The sequence below is a fragment of the Loxodonta africana genome, chromosome 16 (genome assembly GCF_030014295.1).
Source record: "Loxodonta africana isolate mLoxAfr1 chromosome 16, mLoxAfr1.hap2, whole genome shotgun sequence".
Lineage (NCBI taxonomy): Eukaryota > Metazoa > Chordata > Mammalia > Proboscidea > Elephantidae > Loxodonta > Loxodonta africana.
This window is the reverse complement of record NC_087357.1, coordinates 60610621-60638585: the sequence shown is the minus strand read 5'-3', so window position 1 is coordinate 60638585 and position 27965 is coordinate 60610621. Positions and strand designations below refer to the sequence as shown.

The window sequence follows — 27965 nt, the reverse complement described above, 5'->3', positions numbered from 1 at the left end:
GCAGAGGCCAGGACTGGATAAGAACTCAGACCAGCTCTTCTCACAGCTCTGCCTTCGGGTCTGCATAGTAGGAGATGAGCCAACCCTCCAATGTGAAGAATTTCTCAGAGGTTATCAATTTGGTCATATAGAACAACAAAACCCCCAAAACAAACCAGTTGGCATCAAGTCAATTCCAACTCAAGAAGACCCGTGTGTGGCAGAGTAGAACTGTGCTCCGTAGGAGTTTTAAGAGTGTGACCTTTTAGAAGCAGATTGCCAGTGCCAAAAGTTAAATTCAGCAGCTCCACAGAAGTGGCTAGGGAATTAAAGAAGACCACCATGTTCCTCGTTCTCAGTACTTTGACTCTAACTGTCAGTTCTTGGGCCAATAACTTAGTAGTCCTACAATCAAGAAAATATTCTTGGCAAGAGCCTGTTTGATATAGTTAACCTTCTGATATAGTTGCCCTACCCTTGGCCATGGGAAGAGGCCCATGGCCTGCTGGGCCTGAAGTTGGGCATTTCTTCTACCTTGACGGTCTAGCTGGTTTAAGTGTCTCATCTGTGACATTAACCTCATGCATTCCTGTCCTTAGTCTTTTCCCAAACAGCACTAATAGATAATGTGCATGGTATTTTCTATTTGCCTCTCCAGATCCCTTCTCCAGTTTTCTGCATCTTGCTAAATGCCACCAGGAGGCTGAACCTATGAACTGTCTCAATGGACAACTTTGCTCTCATCTTGGAAGGTTGGAGGTGAATGAGGTGAGGGTGTTGATTCGCCTGGCTCCTTTCCTGCCAGATCACCATAACTTGACTGTGTCCTTCTATAAGACACCACAGCTCCCATCAAGCATCTTCTCCAAATAACTGTCGTCTCTGGCTCCAGTAAGTGTTCCTTTCCCTTGCTCCCCGCTTACACCGGATAATAATGGCTCCCCACCCTTGCTTGCCATGGGGTATGCATTTATCTTTTGTTGGTTTTCCTAAACATTTTCCACACTTTCATAAATAGGCACTTTATTAAATAAACTCCTCTCAATTACCAAGTTTGAGTATGTCATTTGCTTCCTGTTAGAGCCCTGACTGATTTCCATGGATCAGGTATTTAAAACATCATTAATTTTCATATTAATTCACATTCACAATACTAAAGATGGAGAAAAAATGAATTCAAAGACATCTCATATTTTGTTTTATCATGTATTATAAACAAAAAGCAATATTCATTCTGTAAGGAAATATACTGGTTTTAAAAATAAATTGTATTTTCTACTTAGTTAATATCCTTAGTCTCAGGTGTTAAACTCAAAGCCAAGTAAATTATTCACTATTAATTGCTATTTCTTTTCAGGTACAGATACAAGGGCAAAGAGCATAAGCTTTGATGTCAGAAAAATCCGGTTTTGAATCTGAGTTCTTTTATTACTATCTTGTGGTTATGGGGCGAGTTAGTTAACTTCGCTGGACCTTATCTATAATATGGGAGTGATAATTTCTCCCCCACGTGGTGGCTGTGAAGATTAAATAAGATAATGTTTATAACACACTAGTTTGTTGCCTGGTACTAATTTTATTATTGAAATGTGTAAGTGATGCTTCATTCATAGTGACCCTATAGGACAAAGTAGAACTGCCCCATAGGGTTTCCGAGGAGCAGCTGGCAGATTTGAACTGCTGACCTTCTGGTTAGCAGCCGAACGCTTATCCACTCTGCCACCAGGGCCTCACTGTAGGATCATTATGCACTGGAATAGACTCTAAGGCACTGGGTTAGGTTTTTGTTTGCTGAAGTGACGCATATGGTACATCGATTTGAATGTGTCCAACAATTAGCCTTGAGATCTAGAGCAGCGCCTTCCAATAGAACTTGCTGTGATGATTGAACTGTTCTGAGTTTGTGCTGTCCCATATATGGCTATTGAATACTTGAAATGTGACTAAAGTGCAACTGAGGAGCTGAATTTTTTATTTCATTTAATTCTAATTAATTTAAATTGAATATCTCATAGCTATCATATTGGACAGCACAGGTCTAAAGAGTAACCATAAACATAACAAGTCATCTTGAAAGATCAGCAGTACCTTTTGGACCTGTGAACATAAAAGCCATCAGTAGGTTACAGTCACAAGTGTCAACATAATCTATTCACACTTCCAGAAAATGATAGAATATATGCAATACTCATGGAAAAAAATGTTTTTGTACTATTAACAGTAGATAGGTTGAGGTTGCACACACGCACACACACATATATACATGTACTTAAAGGAACTATTTTGGATAAATTTATTTTTATCCAGATAATCTGGATAATTACTGCAATTCCTCCTTTTTCTTTGGTTTACTTAGATATTAGTATGAAGACTTCTCTCCCTTTTGCCCTTCTGAAGTCCACAGCAGACATTGCTTATCCAATAGAGTCCCCATTCCTCCTGAGCCCCTCATAGCCTCACAATTCTCAATATAACTTTGCAGTCAGCTTCTACCCACTAATTGGAATTGGCATATGAGATAAAATCCATTTATTACCCTGGGATGTAGACACATTATGTTAAAGGAGTAATTGAGTAACAGGAAGGAAAAAAAAAAACCAACCAAAGAACAGGTTATGCAATAAAAAGGTAAATAAATACATTTTGAGTTTTAGAACTAGAGAAGGCTTAACAAGATATCTTTTTCTTGGACTTGAATACCTTGAATGTATACCAGTGTACCATGTCTGCTGCTGTGTATCTTCTGATTACCCTGTAGATCTAGTCTCCACTCTTCTCTACCCTGCTCTGTGCCCTGGGAGGTTAACCTATCAGACTGCATCACTGGGCTTAGTTGCCCTATTGGAATTGACCAGCTGGAGGCACCAGCAGAGATCTGGTGAGTATATAAGAATGAAATTAGGGGTATTGACTCACTTCCCTTGGGCAATGTGGACTGCCTGGGCCCCTGTACCGCAGGTCATAGCTACTGCCTCTGTTAGGGACCCTCTCCTCACTATTCTCTCTCTAGTTAAAACCCTCTCCTTTCCCTTTCCTCTTCAGGCCTAGAAATAGCAAGGGAGGCACTGCTGTTATCAGCTGCTCAAATCCTTGTGGTTTCCCTACACCCTGACCACTTCTCTGAAAAGAATCTCTTTCTTATAAACTCTCTTCATATTACACAATTTGAGTGTGCCACTGTTGTCTGCTGGGACCTTGCCTGATAGATCTCTGAAACAGGATTTGGATGCCCTCACTCTGGGCCTTTGTTCCTAGAGGCAGTTGCTATAGGGATGATCTAGCCTTGCTTTTCAAAGCAGTTGTTTAATCTCACTGCCTTACCAGACACCACTCAGACCCCTCAGGGTGAGTCATTCTGTTTGTGTGGGTGAGGTTAGTAAACTCCCCAAAGTGTAAGAAAGATCGTCTTGATAATGGTGACAAAGAATTTTCTCAAAAGTCCAAGTGCATTAACCCAAAAACCCAGGCCCAAATAAAATAAACAACTAGAAAAGAAAAGAAAAAAAAAAAAAAAAACAGGAAAGAAAAAGAAAAAACCAGATCTCTGCATTTAGATGCCTTGGCCAGTAACCCACAACTCAGCCAGTCCTTTCTTGGCAGCATGTGGTCAGAGCAATATACACAGTTAAGAAATTTCCCTTCTGAGCCCGTTCATCCTGTAGTTTGGTGTGGATGAGATCAATTCCAAGTAATACCTGGAAGCTGAGGTGTTATGTATGTAGAAGAATTAGTAGAAGAGTTTTTGAAGAATCAGATTAGGACATTAATTTTCTTCTGCCCCAAAGACTGTTAAAAATGGTTCTTGGCAGAACTCACTTCCTATATTTTGGCCACAAGCAGAAAAGGACTGGCTCTCTCTGTCATGAAATGATAGATGGCTACCTATCTGGTGGTTGCCTATCTGGTGTCATGCTTGTAAACGTGCTAAAAGCCCTTCCTCTCCCAAACCAAAAAACAACCACGAGTCGATTGCCGTCAAGTCGATTCCGACTCATAGTGACCGTATAGGTCAGAGTAGAACTGCCCCATAGTTTCCAAGGAGCACCTGGTGGATTCGAACTGCCAGCATTTTGGTTAGCAGACATAGCTCTTAACCACTACGCCACCAGGGTTTCCGTTCCTCTCCCAGACCCTGAAATATCTTTCTTCCCAGAAGTTCCTTCAGAATTTCAGAAATTGCCATTATGAACATTATACCTTAAGTATATTAGAGTGGTCTATTTTACCTAGGTTAAGGCGTTGTGTTGGGGGCAGGGAGGGCATTACATATCAGCTAGTTGACCTCTTGGTAGGATTAAGTATATATGGTTTAACCTATTACCACCTAGTCTCACGTGCCTAGAGAATGGGGAACTTGGAGTCCTGATTTAGAAGGAGGTGAGCAAAGGTGTGAGGCATCCAGAATCGCTCAGGGGTGGTAGACTTGTTAGGAACAGCCTAGCGGAGCCGTTAGGTGATAGCAGGAAGTATGGAATGACTGTGCCTGTGTGTGATTGACACTGTCATCAAAAATAAGTTTTGCTGAAATATGACAATACCATTTATGTAAAGTGCTCAGGTCCAAGCTTAATAAATATATTTCCTTTCCACTCAAAATGTGGTTGATAGCTGTCCCGGATAGGAGGTTGTCAAGGATACCTAAGGATGTGTCTGATCGGGAAGAGCTACACCATTATGATCAATCGGGAGCCAAAGTGGTTTTCATCTGTCAGGCTGACTCTGATTAATTTGTAGTGCCTGATGCTGAAAAGGGGTACCAGGCAGCATCCAGCCTCGATGGATAAGAATGACATTATTGATTAACAATGCCTGCCATGGGCTTGGAGGTAGAGAGATGTGACATGCGTGCCAGATATTTGGCAGGCCTAGCAAGGGGCCTTTCTCTGTCTTAGTCCATAATCAAAATGTCATTTCTGGGTATTCAGGGGCCCCAGATTTGCTTCAGGACTCCCTAGTGCTGTCACTGGATCAGTTTACAAGGAGTATATGCGTAAAACTTGTCATTTCTTCCTATAATTATAATTTGTATAAGATGTGGGTTGATGAATTAGGAATCTAGGCTGAGGTCTAATGGACCAGAAGACTTTGCCTCCAAAAGCAGTGCCTTTGCTTCAGAAACAAAAACAAAAATTTTTTCTCATTTCATACCTCTAAATTAGGTCAGGAGTCCCTGGGTGGTGCAAGGTATTAATGCACTTAGCTGCTAACCAGAAAGTTGGAGGTTCAAGTCCACCCAGGGGCACTGCCAAGAAAGGCCTGGTGATCTACTGAAAACTCAGCCACTGAAAATTCTGCAGAGCATAATTCTACTCTGACACACACAGGGTGCCCTTAGTTGGAGTTGACTCCATGGTAACTGGTTTTTTTTTTTTTTTTTTGAATTGGATAAAGACTGAGAGAAACCCTAGGGGTGATCCTTGATACTCTCCACCCAAGCCACCAGCAAGACCTGCTGAATATGACCACTTCTCGGCCCCCCATCGCCTGCTCTCATCCAACCCACTGCTGCCTCTTGTCTGGTCTGTTAACATAGATTCCTATCTGGACTCCCTCATCTCACTCTACAATCTGTCTTCTACACATGTCTTAAAAACGTAAATCAGGTCCTATCATTTCCCTGCTTAACACTCTCCAATGGCTTCACATCATACTTGGAATAAGATCAAAATGCCTTACCGTGGCCTGAAATATCTGCAAGATCTAGCCCATGACTGTCTTTCTGACCTCATCTCCTGCTGCGCTCTTTCTCTCTCCCTCCCTTCTAGGCACCGTGACCTGCTTTCTGTTCCTTGGTCTCGCCAAGCTCATTTCTACCTCAGCCCCTTCACCAGTATGTTCTTCTCCCAGATCTGCACGTGGATTTCTCTCTAACTTCATTCAGGTCTCTTTCAAATGTCACCTTCTTCCTTGAACCCTTTATCTGAAGTAACATCTCCTCTCCACGTCGCTCCCTATTCTCTAACCGTATTTTATTAATTTTATTCATGGTGCTTATTAATACTGGATATTTTATGTTAATTTTTTTTCTTTTTACTTATGTATAGATTTTTTGTCTTCCCTGCTAAGAACATAAGTCTTTGAGGACAGGGACTCTTATCCATTTATTGCTGTATCCCAATACCTAGAAGAGTGCCTGAAACACAGTAGGTGTTAAGTGCTTGTTGAATGGATGAATGGTCTATTGAAATGATAGGCTTTGGGGTTGTATATCAAGTCATGTGGGGTCTCCAGGCAGTGACGTTCATGGATCTAGGTGGGAATCCTTGGCTAGGAGTGTGGAGCCCAAGACCAGCTGGTGGTAAGGGCTGATTTGGGAGCCACAGTCAGAAATCAGAGTATCTGGGGAATTGTGGATCAATGTCATAATCCAAGTGAATGATCATGACAGCAGACATGACTTCCTAGCACAAAGATCTTAACATTGAAGCAATTTCTATCACAGATGGAAGCCTACTAGGACAGGGCCCCCAGCGTAGCCTGAATAGGGTCTGAAGTTGACCTTGATTCAGAGATGGTAAATTGGTTAATCCAAGGAAGTTGGAGGTAGAGTCCTATCCGCTATGAGGCCAGCATAGATCGATCTGTTTAATTCTGAAGAGTCTGTGGAGAGACATATGCCTTCCCAAACCAGCTCCAGACACATTATAACCTCCTTGTTGATCCCCCAAAACAATTCTTCAGGGGAGATGTCATTATGTAGACAATCCCCCAGGGGCCCATGAGTTCCATGGCCCACTCACTTCTCAGGCCGGGGAACTCCGCTCAGCAGCAAGGGGCCTCTGTGTTGGCTGGGAATCCCCACTGAAGCAGCAATCTTTGTGGGCTTTAGCTGCAAGATACTTTTCAGATTTACTTTTCAGCCTTGTGAGGAGGAAAAGTGGCTGCTGCCTCTGATGAGATACAAGAGCCAGTGGTGCCAAAACATCTGAGAATGGGAAGATTATTTCTAGAGATTGGAAGCAAATGTCCAAGCTGGAAGGGTTGTAGGTACTGACCTTTGTGTGCCACTCGCTGCCCCTCCCTCACCCAACCAAACTCAATTTGTATACTCCTAAGATCTGTGTGGAAAGAAGTACTTTACTGTGCATTCATAACTCTGCTATCATTTGAGGGCAAGTAGAAACGAGGCTTAGCTTGGCGTGGCTTCTAGAGGAAGTAAGGTGAAGATCCTTCTCCCCAAACCTACTCAGTAAACCGCTTAGACCTTTCATGACTCAGAAACCACAGACCCATCGGCTGTATGCATCTAGTCATTCTTGTCTACAAATATTGATGAGAGCCTATATTGTGGCTAATGCAATGCTTGGGAGTTGAGGACGTATGGTAAAATAAGACCGCTCCCTCCTTTTAACAGGAGATGACCACATTCTAGTGTAGTACATTCTATAACATGGAGAGCAGTGGAATCTCATCATAAGGAATATGAACTGAGTTTTGCCACTAACTAGGGCAAGTCACCTCACTTTGCTGAGCCTGTTTTCTCATCCGTATCTCAGGCAAATTATCCAACTTATGGCTTTTAATGCAGTAATACATGCCAAGTGTTTAGCCCATATGGCAATAAATGTTAGTTATGATTCTGGTTATGCTGTGGGGCACATTTATATACTGAAATACCGTATTTCTGGGCAAATGTATATATATGGTCAGGGGCAAATCTAGAACAAATTTGAGCAGTTGGAGATTTCCTTTTGTATCTATCCAAGACTATCCCCTTCCCCACATCCTAGAAGCCCTGTGTGCTCTGGACCTCCTTCTGACTTTCTCTGTCAAAGTTATGCTCAAATGGGTTGACAGTTTGGAAGGGGTCCAAGTCCATTGTATTGTCATTGACTTAGAGCATTGCCTTCCTGGAGATATTGGCATCTCACCCAAGGCATGGTGTCACATCAGGTATTGGTAAAAACTACCTTTTCTGAAAGTAATGAAAGAGTTTATATTCATGTGGGGAGGGACACATAGATTCATGGAATAGTCCAAGTAACAGACCCATGAGTACATGGGAACTTGGTTCATAACAAATCAGTGGAGAAAGGAGAGCTATTTGAGATCACTAATTCAAAATGCATGCCAGAAAATAAATCCCCTTACCTCACACTGTATGCACAAATAAATTCCAGATGGAATTAAGACCTAAATATGAAAAGGAAAGTTTAAAACTTTGAGAAGGAGACGTAGGAAAGTTTTAAACAAGTCTCAAAAGGCATAAAAGAAAAGGAAAGGTTTACAAATACGATCATATTGAAACATTACACTCCTGTACCAAAACAGCACAATAAACAAAGTTAAAATACAAGCCACAGACTAAAAGAACGGCAGTGGGTTTGTTTGTTTGTTTGTTTTGGTGGGATAACCAACAAAGAATTCATAATAAAATTTTATTTTTTAAATTCCTACAAATTAATAAGAAAAAGACTGCTCAAGAAAGACAAAGACTATGAACTAGACAGTCACAGAAAAAGAAGAAAATTCAATCTCATTAGTAATAAGGGAAACTCAAGTTAAAATCACAGGGCACTACCATTTGACACCCATGAGGCTGGCGAAATTAATAATATCTGATAAAACCAAAGCTTGGTAAGGGTATGGAGAAATGACCATTCTCACACATTGCTGGTAGGAGTGTAAACTGGTAGACCTACTCTGGCGAGCACATTGGCAATATCTTTCAAAGTTGAAGGTGTATGTTCCCTAAGACCCAGTGATTCTACTCTATAGCCCAGAGGATCTCTTGCACATGTGTACAAAGAGGTAGGCACAAGAATGTTCATGGTGTAAAGGCAAACAATTGGAAACAATTTAAATGCTCATCAATAAAACAATGCACAAGTAAGTTGTGAATGAATCATATAATGGAGTACCACAGTAGTTAAAATGAAGGAGATACAGCTACAAGTACCATCATGGGTCAATCTTCAAAAAATAATATTGAAGTAGAAACAGCAAACTATAGAAGGATCTGAATTATATGATGCCTTTTTTTTTTTATTTAGAAAAAGGAAAAAAAAATTAAAGCACGCCAAACTATATAGTGTTTACATGGTATATTTTTATATTTATATATATGTTGCTTGTATGTGTGTTTATTATGTATGTACATAATAATCATATATTGTATAAAACACATATACATTGTTTATGTAAAAATACATAGTAAAAGTATCAAAACAAGTATGGGATGAACAAATACCAGCTTGCAAACAGGAGATGGTGGGAAGAACAACAAGATAGCATTGGCTTGGTGTGGGAGGGTTTAAAAAAGATTTGAACCAAACATAAAATGTTAACATTGTTAAGTCTAGGAGGTTGCTGGTATATACATACGTGTTTATGCTATACTATATGTTTGACATGTTCTTAAATGAAAAAAAAAATATGTAGAAAATAACTGGTTCCCTTTCTTGATGCTGAAACTGGCCTTATGGCTTTTCCAATTAGCTCTCCAATTAGATAATAAGTGTGGGGGCTTATTTATTCCCTACAGTACCTCATGGATTTGCAATATATAGTTTGACTGTATGTCATATTCTCATCTTTGCTGGAGACTGTCTTTGTGTAGGGGAGGGATGCCACGTAGGGGCAAGTGACCCTATCATTACATGCTGGTGCTGGCCAAAGGGGTGAAGGGGCCTGACCTGTAGTTCATGCTCTACTCATGAAGCTATGTCCCCAGTGCAGGGCCGTGTCCCTTGCATGCTATGTCCAACCAGAGAGGACACCTTTTATGAATTCAGGTGCCAGGGGAGGAGCCTTGTTCTAATCTGACCATCTAGCTGGAGGTGCCTTTTTCTGGTTGCACTAAGGTGAAGTCTAGAGTAAAAACAGACCTGTTCTAGGAGATGAAGGCCAAGCACAGCATTTCCCAGCCCCACTAGGGTAGGTACTAACCAAATAGTTGGTTAAGAGGTTGAAAACTCACTTACATTGCTTGGGAACAGCCAGAGAAAGGATGGAGGAGGATCCAACTTTCTCACTGGTCTCTACCTCAGTTCTTCTCAGCCAATGCTCAGCTCACATGACTGCGTTTCCTAAGTCTGCAGCCTCTGAGACAGAGCAGGTCCCACTGACCTGCCACCTACCCACAACCAAGAAGCACCCACTTGAAGACCACGTGGTGAATTATAAATTTGTGAGCATTTCCTGATGACCTTTAGTGAAAAAGCATGATTGATATCTGCTAAATTATCCTCACCTGGGGAGGCAAACTTAGATTCCTGACAGCAGATATTTGAGATTGAATTCATTTCCTCTGGTGTATTTATTTAGCATCTGCTTTGGAAACCCTGGTGGTGTAGTGGTTAAGTGCTATAGCTGTTAACGAAGAGGTCGACAGTTTGAATCCGCCAGGTGCTCCTTGGAAACTGTATGGGGCAGTTCTACTCTGTCCTGTAGGGTCATTATGAGTCAGAATCAACTTGACAGCAGTGGGTTTGTTTTTTTTGGGGGGGGGGTTGGAAACCCTGGTGGTATAATGGTTAAGAGGTACGGCTGCTAACCAGAAGGTCAGCAGTTTGATTCCACCAGGCACTCCTTGGAAACCAAATGGGACAGTTCTACTCTGTCCTGTAGGGTCGCTAGGGGTCAGAAACGACTCAATAGCAACGGGTTTGGTTTTTTTTTTTTGTATTGGATTAGGTCTACCACTTGTCTGTCAGTTTGTCATACTGTGGTGGCTTGGCTGTTGCTGTCAGGATGGAAGCTATACTACAGTATTTCAAATACCAACAGGGTCACCCATGGTGGACAGGTTTCAGTGGAGCTTTCAGACTAACACAGACTAGGAAGAGAGACCTGGTGCTCTACTTCTGAAAATTAGCCAGTGAAACCCTTACAGATCACAACAGAACATTTACTTGCTTGCTTTGGACACATAATCAGGAGGAGTCAATAACTAGAGGAGGACATCATGTGCTGGTGAGGACAAGGGAGATCCTCAGTGAGATGGATTGGCACAGTTGCTGTAGTGATGTACTTGAACAAGCCGGCATTTGTGAGGAAGATGAAGAACATTCTGTTCTGTTGTACATAGGGTCATGAGTTGATGGCAGCTGTCTCTCCATCCATCCATCCATCCATCCATCCATCCATCCATCCATCCATCCATCCATCCATCCACCCACCCCCACCCCCCCATCCATCCATCCATCCATCCATCCACCCACCCATCTACCTACTCACCTACCTACCCACCTATCTATCCATCCATCCACCCACTCACCCATCTATCTATCTAACTTAGGTAAGGTACTGTGTAGACCAAAGCACAAACTAGTCCTCAGAAAGCTAAGAAACTGGTGGTACTTAGTAAGAAGGAGTCCCTGAGTGGAACAAATGGTTAAGCACTGGGCTACTAACTGAAAGGTTGGCAGTTCACATCCACCCAGAGGCACCTTGGAAGAAAGGCCTGACGATCTGCTTCTGAAATACCACAGTCATGAAAACCTTATGGAGCAGAGTTCCACTCTGACACACATGTAGTCACCATTAGTCAGAATCAACTGGACAGCAACTGGTACTTACTAAGAACCAAAAAAACCAAAAAAACAAAAACAAAAACTAAGAACCAGGGACATAATACATCCCCAAATGATGGTGATTACTTTCTCTCTTCATATGTATCTGTGGAGCACGGGGCGACAGTAGAGGAGAAATGAGCTACTTATTGCAAAATAAACAGGTATTTATATTCTATGCCTAAAAAGCCATAATAAATCCTTTAAGAAATTTTATATTGATACTGCCTTGAAGATGATACTTATTGGATCAATACATTATAATTGATTCCTTTTCTGTAGGTCCACATTTAAAGATAAAGCTATAACTTAAAAGTCAGTATAGCCCAGGTCCCCCACGTGTCTGTCAGTTTGTTGTACTGTGGGGGCTTGTGTGTTGTTGTTATGCTGGAAGCTATGCCACTGGTATTCAGATACCAGCAGGGTCACCCATGGAGGACAGGTTTCAGCTGAGCTTCCAGAATAAGACAGACTAGGAAGAAGGACCCAGCAGTCTACTTCTGAAAAGCATTAGCCAGTGAAAACCTTATGAATAGCAGCGGAACATTGTCGGATACAGTGCTGGAAGATGAGCCCCCCAGGTTGGAAGGCACTCAAAAGATGACTGGGGAAGAGCTGCCTCCTCAAAGTAGAGTCGACCTTAATGACGTGGATGGAGTAAAGCTTCTGGGACCTTCATTTGCTGCTGTGGCACAGCTCAAAATGAGAAGAATCAGCTGCAAACATCTATTAATAATCAGAACCTGGAATGTATGAAGTATGAATCTAGGAAAATTGGAAATCATCAAAAATGAAATGGAACGCATAAACATCGATATCCTAGGCATTAGTGAGCTGAAATGGACTGGTCTTGGCCATTTTGAATCGGACAATCATATAGTCTACTATGTTGGGAATGACAACTCAAAGAGGAACGGTGTTGCATTCATCGTCAAAAAGAACATTTCAAGATCTATCCTGAAGTACAACGCTGTCAGTGATAGGATAATATCCATATGCCTACAAGGAAGACCAGTTGATACGACTATTATTCAAATTTACGCACCAACCACTAGGGCCAGAGATGAAGAAATAGAAGATTTTTATCAGCTGCTACAGTCTGAAATTGATCAAACATGCAATCCAGATGCATTGATAATTACTGGTGATTGGAATGTGAAAGCTGGAAACGAAGAAGGATCAGTAGTTGGAAAATATGGCCTTGGTGATAGAAACAATGCTGGAGATTGAATGATAGAATTTCGCAAGACCAACGACTTCTTCATTGCAAATACCTTCCTTCACGAACATAAACGGCAACTATACACGTGGGCCTCGCCAGATGGAACACGCAGAAATCAAATTGACTACATGTGTGGAAAGAGACGATGGAAAAGCTCAATATCATCAGTCAGAACAAGGCCAGGGGCTGACTGTGGAACAGACCATCAATTGCTCATATGCAAGTTCAAGCTGAAACTGAAGAAAATCAGAGCAAGTCCTTCAGAGCCAAAATATGAGCTTGAGTATATCCCACCTGAATTTAGAGACCATCTCAAGAATAGATTTGATGCATTGGACACTAGTGACCAAAGACCAGATGAGTTGTGGAATGACATCAAGGACATCATCCATGAAGAAAGCAAGAGGTCACTGAAAAGACAGGAAAGAAAGGAAAGACCAAGATGGATGTCAGGAGGCTCTGAAACTTGCTCTCGAGCATCAAGCAGCTAAAGCAAAAGGAAGAACTGATGAAGTAAAAGAACTGAACAGAAGATTTCAAAGGGCCTCTCGAGAAGAAGACAAAGTAAAGTATTATAATGACATGCAAAGAGCTGGAGATGGAAAACCAAAAGGGAAGAACATGCTCGGCATTTCTTAAGCTGAAAGAACTGAAGAAAAAATTCAAGCCTCGAGTTGCAATAGTGAAGGATTCCATGGGGAAAATATTAAACGACTCAGGAAGCATCAAAAGAAGATGGAAGGAATACACAGAGTCATTATACCAAAAAGAATTAGTCGATATTCAACCATTTCAAGAGGTGGCATATGATCAGGAACCAATGGTGCTGAAGGAAGAAGTCCAAGCTGCCCTGAAGGCATTGGCGAAAAACAGGGCTTCAGGAATTGATGGAATATCAATTGAGATGTTTCAACAAACAGATGCAGTGCTGGAAGTACTCACTCGTCTATGCCAAGAAATATGGAAGACAGCTTCCTGGCCAACTGACTGGAAGAGATCCGTATTTATGCCTATTCCCAAGAAAGGTGATCCAACCGAATGTGGAAATTATAGAACAATATCATTAATATCACACCCAAGCAAAATTTTGCTGAAGATCATTCAAAAAAGGCTGCAGCAGTATATCGACAGGGAACTGCCAGAACTTCAGGCCAGCTTCAGAAGAGGTCATGGAACTAGGGATATCATTGCTGATGTCAGATGGATCCTGGCTGAAAGCAGAGAATACCAGAAGGATGTTTACCTGTGTTTTATTGCCTATGCAAAGGCATTCGACTGTGTGGATCATAACAAACTATGGATAACACTGCGAAGAATGGAAATTCCAGAACACTTAATTGTGCTCATGAGGAACCTTTACATAGATCAAGAGGCAGTTGTTTGGACAGAACAAGGGGATACTGATTGGTTTAAAGTCAGGAAAGGTGTGTGCCAGGGTTGTGTTCTTTTGCCATACCTGTTTAATCTGTATGCTGAACAAATAATCCGAGAAACTGGACTATGTGAAGAAGAACGGGGCATCAGGATTGGAAGGAGACTCATTAACAACCTGCGTTATGCAGATGACACAACCTTGCTTGCTGAAAGTGAAGAGGACTTGAAGCACTTACTAATGAGGATCAAAGACCACAGCCTTCAGTATGGATTACACCTGAACATAAAGAAAACAAAAATCCTCACAGCTGGACCAATGAGCAACATCATGGATAAACGGAGAAAAGATTGACATTGTCAGGGATTTCATTTTACTTGGCTCCACAATCAACAGCCATGGAAGCAGCAGTCAGGAAATCAAAAGATGCATTGCATTGGGCAAATCTGCTGCAAAGGACGTCTTCAAAGTGTTGAAGAGCAAAGATGCCACCCTGAAGACTAAGGTGCACCTGACGCAAACCATGGTATTTTCAATTACATCATATGCATGTGAAAGCTGGCCAATGAATAAGGAAGACCGAAGAAGAGTTGACGCTTTTGAATTGTGGTGTTGGCGAAGAATATTGAATATACCATGGACTGCCAAAAGAACGAACAAATTTGTCTTGGAAGAAGTGCAGCCAGAATGCTCCTTAGAGGCGAGGATGGCGAGACTGCGTCTTACATACTTTGGACATGTCGTCAGGAGGGATCAGTCCCTGGAGAAGGACATCATGCTTGGCAGAGTACAGGGTCAGTGGAAAAGAGGAAGACCCTCCACAAGGTGGATTGACACAGTGGCTGCAACAATGAGCTCAAGCATAACAACAATTGTGAGAATGGTGCAGGTCCGGGCGGTGTTTCCTTCTGTTATGCACAGGGTCGCTATGAGTTGGAACTGACTCGACAGCACCTAACAACAACATATTCCAGGTTAAATGAAGCATCAGATTCAATCATCCATCCATTTATCCAACTAACTATTCATCCAAGAAGCACTTACTGAGTGCTCACTATGTGGGAGGTGCTAGGGACAGAAAATTAAATACTATATTGTTTCTTCTCTCAAGGCAGTCAGTCATTCCGATAATTACACTCTGATGTTTTAAGGGCAGTAAGAGTAGGAAACTCAGTGGGCTATGGGATGCCTAACTCAGCAGCTGGTGAGGGATATATCTGGGTCAGAGAATGCTTCCCAGAGGAGGTGATGTTTGAAAGGCTGAGTAGGATCTGAGGTGGAAAGGGCATTCCAGGTAGAGGAGGCAGTCTGGTCAAAGGTAATGTAAACAGCATTGAATATTTTCTTGTTTGCCCAGACGTCATTATTCCTTTTCTTCTGTAACCCTTTGGGGAACTCCCCCTCCTCCTCTCTTGGGAGCAGTCTTTGTGGGGCCATCAATCAAGGTGTCTTGAAATCCAGTCCCGAGGCAGCTGAGCAAAACTGGGTCCATAAGACTCTCTCTCCCAGGAATTTAACTCTTCAGCCCAGTTATTGAAAGGAAGGAAAATGGTTGCAGAGCCCAAAAATATTGCCCATAGTTTCTGCTACCTGGATCCCCAGACCTGCTCTGGTTCTTGATTTTTCTGACTCTTCAGGTTTTCCTTCAGTTCTATGAGCTATCTCATATCTTTCCAATAAATTCTTTTTTGCTTAAGTTATCTGAATCAGTATCTGTAGGTTGCAATGAAAAAAAAAAAACTAACTTACACACGAAAAACAAAAACAAAAATCTATGGTGGAAGCTTTAAGTAGGAATCCAGGCAGTGTATCCTTTAGTTTTACTGCCAGAGTTCTATCAGGAAAATTTCCAGGTCCATTAGAGCCTCTACTAAAAAAGAAAAAGAGAAAGAATTCCTCATCATGCTGGGACTATGACATCTCCCCAGATAGATGAGTGATAGGAAGGGACTATCTTAGTTATCTAGTCAGCCATAACAGAAATACCACAAGTGGATGGCTTTAACAAAAAGAAATTTATTCTCTCACAGTCTAGGAGGCTAGAAGTCTGAATTCAGGGTGCCAGCTCCTGGGGAAGGCTTTCTGTCTTTGTTAGTTCCGGGGGAAGGTCCTTGTCATCAATTTTCCCCTGGTCTGGGAGCTTCTCAGCACAGGGACCCTAGGTGCAAAGGAAGTGCTCCATTCTTGGTGCTTTTTTCTTGGTGGTATGGGGTCCCACTCATCTCTACTCACTTCTCTCTTTTTATATCTCAAAGGAGATTGACTCAAGATATAACCTAATCCTGTAGATTGCATCCTGCCTCATTAACATAACTGCCTCATACCATCATAGACATTAGGATTACAACACATAGGGTAACCACATCGGATCACAAAATGGTGGACAACCGGACAATACTGGGAATCATGGCCTAGCCAAGTTGACACACATTTTTGGGGGACACAGTTCAATCCATAGCAAGGATATTCTTGGAGATGGCTGGGTTTGGGAAGAAGAGGCATTTGAACCTCTACCACTGGCTCACCTCTGTAGAGACAGAGGCCACAGGAGAGCTGCTACATGAGGCGTGCAGGAGAAAAGAAACTATGATGTTGCTTCACACCAAACCCAGCAAGAATTCACCAGAGACAACTCTGGATCAGAGACAATTTACCTGGTTGACCTTCAGGGCAAAAGTGTGGCTGACGAAGAGCCAAGCAGGTTAGATTTTGAGACTACTGCCGTCTGAGCTTCTTAGCTCCTAGCCAACAAGCCCAAGGTCTATTATTGAAGTGGAGACAATTAAAAGCTCTGGTTTTCTCATTGTATTGTAATTACAGCAGCATCTCTGGTACAAATTATGACTCATTTACTCTTCAAGGCAATTAGCATCTGGGCCACCACCAAGGAAACCCTTTTTCAGTTGCACAGTGGTATCACCTGGTGCCCACAGAATGGCTGTAGGCTCCAGTTCTTGAAGGAGGATGCTTTGCTCAACTTTGGGGGGAGGGAGGAGGGAGGTGGTGGAGAGGGCTGGGGAGTTCCCCCTGTCATAGGTGTGGCATGCTAATGATCTCATTGGAAACACTTGGGCTGGGATACCCCCAGGCTGATGTTGACAGTTACAAGGCTTTATTCTGATTATCATGATTGTGTATCTTGCTATTATTAGGATTTACCTGCAAAATGACCAAGGGAGTTTAGCTGGCAGAGAAGCACCTTAAGAATTTAAGTGGAAGGGTTCTGCTGCCTTTTCCACTTCTCTGATGGGGGCAGCCAGTGGGGGATTTTCCTTGGCAGATACATACAATGCAATGTCTAAAAGAAGGCGATCAATCATAAATTCAGTAGAAGTGTTGGAAGAATCAGAATCGTATCTCTTGCGAGTATCTGGCTCAAACACTCTCCGGAGTAGCCTCTAGTATCAGTCACAGCTCTTGCTACTGCAGGTAACAAACATCCAGGATTGAACTGGTTTTAGCACAGTAGGGAATTTATTGTCTCTAGTCGTTGAAGAGTCAGGATGCTGATTTGGCTTTGATTTGTAGTTCAAGTTTCTGTCCTCTTGACTCTTGTGTTGGATTCATTTCCAGACTCCACTTAGTACCCCCGGGTGTGTCATATCATAAGTGCAAACCAATCAGAGGATAGCAAACATTTTTGACCCAGGATTTGCTGTCAATTCACTGAGACTCACTGTGATTAGACTAGTTTAGGTCACATGCTCACTCCTGAACCAGTTATTATGGCCAGGGACGGGCGATGATCTGATTGGCTTAGGCATAAGGCTAGGCTGGAATCTTACAAACAATCCAGCAAACAAACAAACAATCCCAAAGGTTGCTGCAGGAGGAAAGGGCCATAGTTGCTGGAGAGGAAAATTGTAATGTCCATTACACCTCTTTATAATTTGGGACGCCTCTGAGTATGGCCTAAAGACCCTATGGAAGGGAGAGGAAGTGGGCCTCTACCCTGAGATGCTGTCTTCGTTTCTTCCAGTTAGCCCCAAAGATTCTTAAGTTCTTCTAAACCTAGATACCCATGGAGAGGTGGCCACAGCCATAACACTGTGGTGAAGTTGTAGAACCAAAAAAAAAAGAAAGAAACTTGTTGCCATGGGGTTAATTCTGACCCATGGTGACCCCATGTGTTTCAGAGTAGAACTGTGAAGTGGACTTTCAGAAGCAGATCACCAGGTCTTTCTTCCAAAACACGTCTGGATGGGTACAAACAGCCACCTTTTGGTTAATAGTTGTGCTCTTAACTGTTGTGACACCCAGGGTATGAGAAGAAGTAAATTAAAGTGCAATCAGCAGTTTTGTTCTGCAAGAAGAGATTTTCCAATTACTCGCCAACCTCCCCAGAGCATATGAAACAGGCTTTAAACAGTTATTTTCTCTGGAGGAATTTTGTTAGATAAAATTAGAAAATAACTAGCAAGAATTCTCATTGACCAAAGACCTATTCATGTTAGTCTAGGTACTAGATGCTTGTTCTAATTTATTTCTTACAACAGTCCAGGAAGAGATGGTCCTCTCCTTTACAATCCAGATGAAGACACTGCAGGTCAGAGAGGTTAGGTAAGTTTCTAGGCCTGCCACAGGAAGCGGTGCAACAAGAATTCAAGTCCTGCTCCGTTCAACCCCACAGCCCCAGGATTTGACCGTCCTGCTCCATTCTCTCTCTCATCCTCTGTGAGATTACACACAACTGAGAAAATCCATCTACCTTCCAGATGTGAGGAGTCCCTGAGTGGTGCAGATGGTTAAGCACTCAAATACTAACCAAAAGGTTGGCAGTTTCAACCCACCCAGAGATGCCTTGGAAGAAAGTCCCGGAAATCTGCTTCCTAAAAGTTGCAGCCTTGAAAACCCTGTGGACAGCAGTGCACACATGGAGTTGCCATGAGTCAGAATTAACTCAATGGCAACTGGCTTGGCTTTTGGCTTTGGTTTCCACTGGAGACCAACAGAGATGAGAGAATCATCTCTCCTTGGTGTTAGGATGCATTGTCATGCCTTTTGTAGGAGGAAAGGGAGAAGAGGACTAAATATTTTAGGAGCACCAATTTGCTTTGAGGGAAAAATCCCAAATAGCCTCTTTGAAGATGAGTTTTGATTGAAGGAAGATATGATTCCCCAGGGCTCTTATAGATCCAGTTCAGGCAATGGGTGGTACACAGTCAACAACTGATGCCAAAGAAAGTTGTAAAGGTCAGCAATAGCAGACATCACAGCTGTATGTCTGCCTAACAGCAACTCCCAAGTACTAGTGAAATGATGCATCAAAAAGCTGCCTGACTCACTCCTGGAGTCTGTCCACGCCAGCCTCTGCCACCCCCGCTCCACAGAGACCATACTTACTAAGATCACTGAAGATCTTCTCACTCCTAAACCCACATGGAAATTCTTCTCTGTGCCTCTTTCTGGTCTCTGTGGTTCTTGACCCGATGGACTACTCCCTGATACTCAGAATCTTCTCCAACAAGCATCACTACTGGGTTGTCCTCTCTCCCAGGACACTTGTAGGTATTTTCCATAGTAGGTATGAGACACTAATTGTTCCATCTGGGGTCCCCAGCTGCACTCATGGAAAATCAGGGCCCTCTGAACAGTTTCACTTGTCCCTGTGGGTTCAACATGCCGGTCTCATCAGATAGGTATAACAGTAAATCTCCAGATTTTTATAAATGGTCTTACTTCTGCATAAAGATTCTCCAACAAGAGTGGTTGACAAACAAATCTATTTATTAGCCCTACACATCCACCCATTGTAACTCGCTATAGGTAGATAAACTGCCATTGAGTTGATTCCAAGTTGGCAACGGAACAAAACGTTGCACAGTACCGCATCATCCTTGCGATCGCCAGCATGTTCAACTCCATTGCTGCAACTATTGTGCCAGTCTCCTCGCTGAGGGTTTCCCTTGCCCTCGTTGGTCCTCTCCTTCAGCTGACATGATGTCCTCCTGTAGCGATTGATCCCTCTTGACGATGTGTCCAAAGCAAGTGAGTCAGACGATGTTCTGTTGTGATCCGTAGGGTTTCCATGGGCTGATTTTTGGAAGTAGATCTCCAAGCCTTTCATCCTGGTCTGTCTTAGTCTGAAAGCTCTGCTAAAACCTGTCCCCTGCCCACCATGGGTGACCCTGCTGATATTTGACATAGCTTCCTGCATCACAGCAACACGCCAGCCACCACAGTATGACAAACGGATGGTGGAAAACCTGCTATAGAACTGTGCTTATATTTTGAACTTTGATGTACAGATGTTTTACCATCAGATGTACCAAGGCAAGCACAGTACATCTTCCCTTACTTTCTCTAAGAACCTACCACAGTCACAGCTTTTTGGTTTTGGTGGAAGCATCACGCCACATTTTCATTTGTGCCTTGGAAACCCTGGTGGCGTAGTGGTTAAGTGCTACGGCTGCTAACCAAAGGGTCGGCAGTTCAAATCCACCAGGCACTCCTTGGAAACTCTATGGGGCAGTTCTACTCTGTCCTATAGGGTTGCTATGAGTTGGAATCGACTTGACGGCACTGGGTTTGGTTTGGTTTTCTTGGTTATTATCTCACTTCTCTCATCTGCAGTTAAATCTTAGTTTGCTCCTTCCTCCTGTTTGCTGTGTGACTATATCCATTAACATTGTTAGAAATCATACCATTATTTCAATAGAGAGAATCTAATAGGGAATTAGTTAAAATGGTATTGGAGGGCTGAAAATACGAAGAAGGGAATACTGATTTATCACAGAAATCTTAACTGTGGGAAGCAGCTGGGGGAACAAAGGGAAAAGGTTGGAATAATCAGGACCCAGAAGCTTGGAGATGCTTAGAGTACACAGAGCTAAGACCAAGACCACTGAGGAGGGAGCCCTGGCCAGCTGGTGCAGGCATCTCTGAGGGAGTGGAGAAAAAAACAGAAAACTGGGACCAACTGCTATTACTAAGATAAAGGCCATAAAACCAAAGGCCATAGATTAGAAAAATAGAAACAAAAAGTAAAACAGGAACGAGCAAGCCCCTCTTCCCTTCTCTGGCCTTCCAGCCTCCCTCTTTTGCCCCTTGTTATGGGTTGAATTGTATCCCCCCCGCCCCCCCACCAAAATGTGCATCAACTTGGCTGGACCATGATTCCCAGTATTGTGTGATTTTCCACCATTTTGTCATCTGAAGTGATTTTCCTATATGTTGTAAATACTACCTCTATGATGTTAATGAGGCAGGATTACAGGCAGTTATGTTAAGGAGGCAGGACTCAAACTACAAGGTTAGGATGTGTTTTAAGTCAATCTCTTTTGAGATATAAAAGAGAGAAGTGAGCAGAGAGACATGGGACCTCATACCATCAAGAAATAGTACCAGGAGGAGATTGTGTCCTTTGGACCTGGGGTCCCTGTGCTGAGAAGCTTCTCGACCTGGGAAGACTGATGACAAGGACCGTCCTCCAGAACTGACAGAGAGAGAAAGTCTTCCCCTGGAGCTGATGCCCTGAATTTGGACTTCGAGCCTACTAGACCATGAGAGAATAAACTTCTGTTTGTTGAAAGCATCCACTGGTGGTATTTCTGTTACAGCAGCACCAGATAACTAAGACATCCCCTATCAGCAGCACCTTATAGGTTTCAGCTGGTGAAGATGATTATGGTTTGCAGAATCCCAGCCCCTGCAGGGCAAAGCAGAGCGCAGAAGGGCGAATTTGGAACTAAGAGATAAGCGCTTAATAAAGAACACAGCCCTGACAGAGCCCCCTTCGCCCATTCACTCTTACTGCCCTCTTTGAACCTTCTTCAAGGTGCATCATTTGCCTGGAATTTCCATTTTACAAACCTGCCAAGTCATTATTTCTAATCACAGAACAGGATCCTGAATATCTGTTTCTTTCATGAGATCTTCCTGGAGTGATCAGAGAAGAAAAGAGGGTTGTCCTTGCTTAACCTGTTTGATACACAGCTCTCCAGCCCTAAACCAAAAACAAAACAAAACAAAAAAAAACCTGTTGCTATTCTATGAGTTGATTCCAACTCATAGTAACCCTACAGAACAGGGTAGAATTGCCCCATAGGGTTTCCAAGGGGCATCTGGTGGATTCAAACTGTGACCTTTTGGCTAGTAGCCAAGCTCTCAACCGCTGTGCCGCCAAGGCATACTGACTATTCACAGGAAGAGAAATCCTTGTTTTCCAGGTGTGTGTTTTTTTGTGCTTGTGTGTATGTGTGTGTGGTTTAAGGATGTCCTGTATATTTGGTGTACTTGGTATGATTGAATAGTCACCTGTCTCAGCTATGTGAAAACATTACTTAATTTTCTTTATAAAAGCAATTAGGCTTCTTTAGCAAGTCCCCCTTCCCATTCAGAAGAGGGGAAACTAAATTTAGTTGAAACTGTTAAATTAGGTCTGATCCTAAGATTTGTAAGTGGCCTGTGATTTCATATAGACTCATTTCAAATAAATATTCTGTCCAGATCAGTTGTTGATATAATTAAGTCAGGGTCAAGTTCACAATACCAGTCCTATGTGGATTTCTGGCCCTTTGTCAAGAGTTTTCCCTTCTGCCCTCCCGGACCTTGGGGTTGCCTGTGCCCCTTTATGGTAGGGAGGGGAGGATTCCACCCACCCAGGTGAGGATATGTGAGTGGAAAGGAAATTGATCAGCTGGGATGGAGTCAAGTATTTTTGAGCTGGACCCAGCCACTGCTCTCTTGCTGGTCTATTCCCAGGTACTGGTGGGGCCAACTGTCTCAGGCACTGATGGTTGCCTTAGCTAGGATGATACCTGATGATGACCTCTCATGGGACATGGCAGATGGCCACTGGGTGCTTGACTGGCTTGCTCTAGCCTAGCAGTGTTGGGGATCCTGTGGGGTGGCACTGCTTCTTCTTTTTTACCTTGGAGAGCAGTCTCTAGGAGTCCCACCATGCTCCTCCTTGTACCACTGGAAGTCTTGGGGTGTGGCTAACTGGCCTCTGCTGCTGTGCCATCCTGGGGCAGCCTTGAGCATTTGATTCTTAGGCTGATTTTTCACCCTTTCCCTGCTAAGCTGTTATCATAAAAAAAGGACCTGATATTTACAGGCTGTGTTGCCCAGGCTGCTGGGTCAGCTGGATTTTGGACAGATTCAGCAAATGAGAGGACTGACAGGAGATTGGAGGTTGCAGGTGACATCCTGGGTGTTTTCTGTGGCACCAACTCCTGCCAGGCAGGTGCTCTGTGGTCCCTGGCCCCTGCACGCCAGTACCACCACCTTCATCCTTTGCCTCTCCAGCCTAGAGCTGGTATCCATTCCTACTTTGCTTCTCTCTGGGTTGTCTCACCATCCCCTGTTTGATTCATGGCTTCTTCAATTCCCTGCTGTAAACTCCTTCTGTTTAAATACTTAAGTGGCTTCTGTTTCCTTGGTTCCATGTGCTCAGCCTAGCCTAGACCAATAGGAAACTTAGAAATCCCTTCCTCATCACCTTGACTCTACGGGAAATGTGAAGGTGATCTTTGACCACTTCTCACTTTGCTACTGGGCCAGGGCAGGTCAGAAGATTCTGCCATTTAGCAAACCCCAGATGAGTAGCTGGCTCCAGCCCCCGTGCTTAGAAAACCATCCTAAACTCAGGTAAGAAATGTCCAGGAACTGCAACTCCCCATCCCATTACATGGTAGGCTCGGGGGGCTGGGGGTGGGGGTGGGCGGAGAAAAAGTGCTAATGATCCACAAATGTCCTCCTTCAACTCTCTCTCTCCTCCCAGAAGATGAGCTGCCAAACTAGTTCTGTCTTACTCACACCTTGATGGGAATTAGGTGAATTTGACTCAGGGACCCCTCTCTTCAGTAGCCACTTCTGCTTGGTCAGTGGATGCGGGGATGACCAGCCAGTCAGGATATATGAAGGGGCCTCAAACAATATTTGATACCTTATGTAATATATGTGTAAGACCTGTGAAAGACTTGGCCAGAGCCTAAAGTTTTAGAGAAATGTGTCTAGAGGAGATGTAAGATCAGAGATAAATCCCACCAGACTTACGGATTAGATTCAATTAAAATGAATATTAAGAACAATCTTGTAGGGGAAAAAGACATTATAAAAAGGAAACGGGGATCTCTGTTGCAAATATGGGCTTTGCAGAGAGAAAAGAGGAAAGGTCTTTCCACTGATGATATTGTGTCCTTGGATTTTTCTGATCCCACCTGGTGGAAGATGCCTCCTTTTCCTAATGACCCACACCCCATGACATGAACCTATGCTTCTCTGAGAGTAAACAGCACTCTATGGAGATTCCATTCATTTTTCTCATGTCTTGCCTCCTTACCATTTAATCACTAAAGTTATCTTGAGAAAGAGGGTGGCTCCATGGAGCCTTCAAATGGAAGTGATTCAAAGTAAAACAAGACAAAAATGAAAAACTCACTACGCTAAAAAACAACAAAACAAAACCCCATTAGTTCTAATTCTATATGTTATGCTAGACACAATGGATTAAAACTGTGACATTCACAATTATCAAGTCCATACCTTGCCACAACTCCTTTGGTTTTTATTTTTATTGTTTGAAATTCTCCAACGATTCAGTGCCACTTTTTCTCCTTAGGGCCATTAGTTTTCACTGTTAGATAGAGATCAATAGTCATAGTTTGAAACTGGTATCTTTGGAAGAGAAATATGATGTGCGGCTGTATATAGATTGGACAGTGTTCCAGTTAAGAAAACGGTGTGCTCTTTCATGATTGTGTTCATTGACACTGCCCAGAGCATTATTTTATTCTGTGGCGAAGATTTTGACAGTCTCTTGTAGTATCTTATCTATCACAGAATTTTCTTTCCTAACCTTTCATACTTGGTCTCTGGAGTGGAACTTTAGTTAAGAGGCTCTGACATGAGAAAGAATAGCTATGGCCAGGCCTTTCTCCTTGGGCCCTAAGTGGCCAAACACCCAAGTCAAGGACTCAAGTCTAGTGCCCTGCCCATCCAGGATGAGGCTTTCGAGGTAATCAATCTCATTTTGGGAACTATGTTAAAATGGGTATTTTGATCTTGGACAACCTTAGATAAACTTGGTAGTCACTTCCGTGAGCGTGGTCACTGCCTGACTTGTAAGAAGGCAGCCCTCATAGTCGCTTACCTGGGAGGAAGAAATTCATTTGTCTTTCAATAAGTATTTGTTCAGTACCGATAATGTGCCAGGTACTGTTCTAAGTGCTAAAAACACAGAAACAAATAAAATTGATTAAAAAAATCCAGTCCCTGCCCTTATGGAAATTATATTCTGGGGTGTGTGTGTCTGTGTCTGTGTGTGTGTGTGCATGCATCACATGTGTGTGTATGTGTATAGTCAGACAATAAAAAACCCAGGATATTCTCTCTCTCAGATTACCATCTGTTATGTTATGGAGAAAAATAAAGCAGAAAAGTTCAATAGGCTGTGCCGGGATGTGTGCATTGGAAGAGAGTGTACATTTTAAAGGAGAGTAACTAGGGAAGGCGTTACTGACAAGGTGACATTTGACAAAAGACCTGAAAAAGGTATATGCAAATATTTGGGGGAACAGCAAATACAAAGTCCCTGGGCCAAAAGCATACTTGGTTGACCAGCAGGGAGGCCAGTGTGGCCTGAGCCAAGTGGTTAAGGTCAGAGAGGTAGCAGGGACCAGATTGTGCACAGCAAAGTCTCTTAATTTGTGGTTTTATACATGTGCACACGCATACACACGTACACATAGTGCCGGTATTAATGTGTCATAGGCTTGGATTTATTCTTTGTTAAATTTCAATACTGTTGGCTTTTTTTTGACCCCATGTATTTTATTTTACACATTTAAATACGCTATACTGAGAAGGAGCCTATCAACTTGAACAACCCGCCAAATAAATCCACATCACAAATAAGATAGAACTCCCGATGAAGGACTTTTAAGCCACTGCAGAACTTTGGTTCTTACTCCGAGTGAGATATGAAGCTGTTGGAGAGGAACGACATGATCACTCTGGTCGCCATGTTTAATATAGACTAAAGAGGGACAAGAGTGCAGCAGGGAGACCAGTTAGGAGGCTATGGCAATAATCTAGGCACAAAATGATGGTGGCTTGGATTAAAGTAGTAGCAGTGGAGGTGGTGGGAAGAGGCCGGATCTCGAAGACATTTTAAAGGTAGAGACAACAGGACTTGCTGATGGATTGAATGTGAGCTGAGAGAGAGAGAGAGAGAGAGAGTCAAAGGTGAGTATGGGATTATTGGTCTGAGCAACTGGAAGAATGAAGTTTTTTTTTTTTTTCCTGAGGTGGGGAAGTATGTAGTGGACCAGGGAAGAAGGCTGGGGAAGATGATATTCAGTTTGAAATTAAGTGAAATTTACTTTTAACTATTACATATCCAAGTAGGAATGCCATGAAGGTAGCTGAGGATATAAATATGAAGGTGTGGGGAGCAGTCCAGGCTGGACATGTAATGTTTAAGTTAGGAGAATGGATGAGATTATTATCCTGGAAAGAGAATAGTTTTGATGACTGTAATCTGGGCAATCCAATGTTTAGGGCTTGTGAGAAGGATAAAGAATCACTTAAGGAGGCAGAGCAGTCAGTGAGTTAGGAAGAAACCCAGAAGTTTGGTGTCCTTGAAGCCAAGGGAAGAAAGTGTTTCAAGGAGTAGAATGATTACCCGTTACAAGCTGTCTATAGGTCGAGTGAGATGAGCCCTGAAAGTTAACCACAGATTTAGAAACTTAGAAATCATTGGTGATCTAGAAGAAAGTTTTGGCCAAATAGTTTTAAATAAAAGTCTTATTGGAATAGGCTCAGGAAAAAATAAGGAGACAAGAATTAGAGATAGTGGGAATAGGAAATGCCTTTGAGAAATTTTCCTATAAAGGGAAACAGAACATTTAAATGATAGCTGGAGATAGAAATGAGGATCAAAAGTTATGTGTGTATATGTAAGATGGGAGATATTTCAGCATATTTGAATGTTGATGGAAATAATTAGAAAAGAGGGAACAGGTGATTCAGGTGAGGAGGAGGTCATTGTTCAAACTATGTGTTTGAGTAGGCAAGAGGGGGTGGCATATAGTGGAAGAGCAGAGGGGTTGGCCTTAAACAGGAACCTAAATAGAGATAGGAAGAAGAATATATGGGCAGAGTATTGAGGGTAGAGGTGGTGGTGAAGCTTGTAGAATTTCTCTTCTAGTTGTTACCATTTTCTAAAGAAAGATCACAGTGAGGATGCTTGGTGGTAAGGGAGATTGGAGGTTTGAGAAGAGAGGAAAGGATGTCAGGAAAGTGGAAGAATGATTGGAGTAGCAAATACAGTAGGATTGCCTGGCAGCATTCGGGGCTCACTTGGGATTAGTGAGCAAGCACTGGTATTTCTATGTTGTTGTTTTTTTCTCCAGCCACGTTCAACTCTCCAGGTACAGTCCTAGAATAGGTGGGAGTTAGATTTAACTAGGATTGGGTTTTACCAGATGAGTAAAATAAAGAGCAAGAGAACTGAAGGTAGACCCATGAGAAGAAGTGATTAGCCATGGAATTTAAACTGGGAGAGTAAAGGAGTGAGGCCATGAGGATGGTGTGGACAGTAAAAAGGTGGTAGAGCCAAGGGATTGTGCAGTGGAACAATTGTCAGAGTTAGGGCACCAGAGAGAGGCAATAGGAATGATATGAGGTAGAGGTCAGAGGATAGTATGGTTAAAGATAGAGATTGTAGAAGGGATGCGATGTGGCTATTGGTAAGGACTAGGTCTAAGGTCCACCACCCATCTGTCAGTTTGTTGTACTCTGGTGGCTTATGTGTTGCTGTGGCACTGGCAGCTGTACCACTGGTATTTCTAATACCAGCAGGGTCACCCATGGTGGACAGGTTTCAACAGAGCTTCCTAACTAAGACAGACTAGGAAGAAAGGCCTGGTGATCT

The 27965-nt window shown here is 42.8% G+C and overlaps 1 long non-coding RNA gene across 5 annotated transcripts in view; it reads left to right on the top strand.

The window, feature by feature from the left end:
* LOC111750318 (uncharacterized) overlaps nucleotides 1-27965 on the top strand; it is a 107055-nt gene that overhangs the window by 55393 nt on the left and 23697 nt on the right. For 3 of the 5 annotated variants that reach the window (XR_002785481.2, XR_002785479.2, XR_002785480.2), the window contains one exon: nucleotides 638-5344. This is a non-coding gene — a long non-coding RNA (uncharacterized LOC111750318). Of the gene's footprint in view, nucleotides 1-637; nucleotides 5345-27965 lie in introns of those variants that run through there. The other 2 variants (XR_010318103.1, XR_002785478.2) reach the window with 1 other exon arrangement.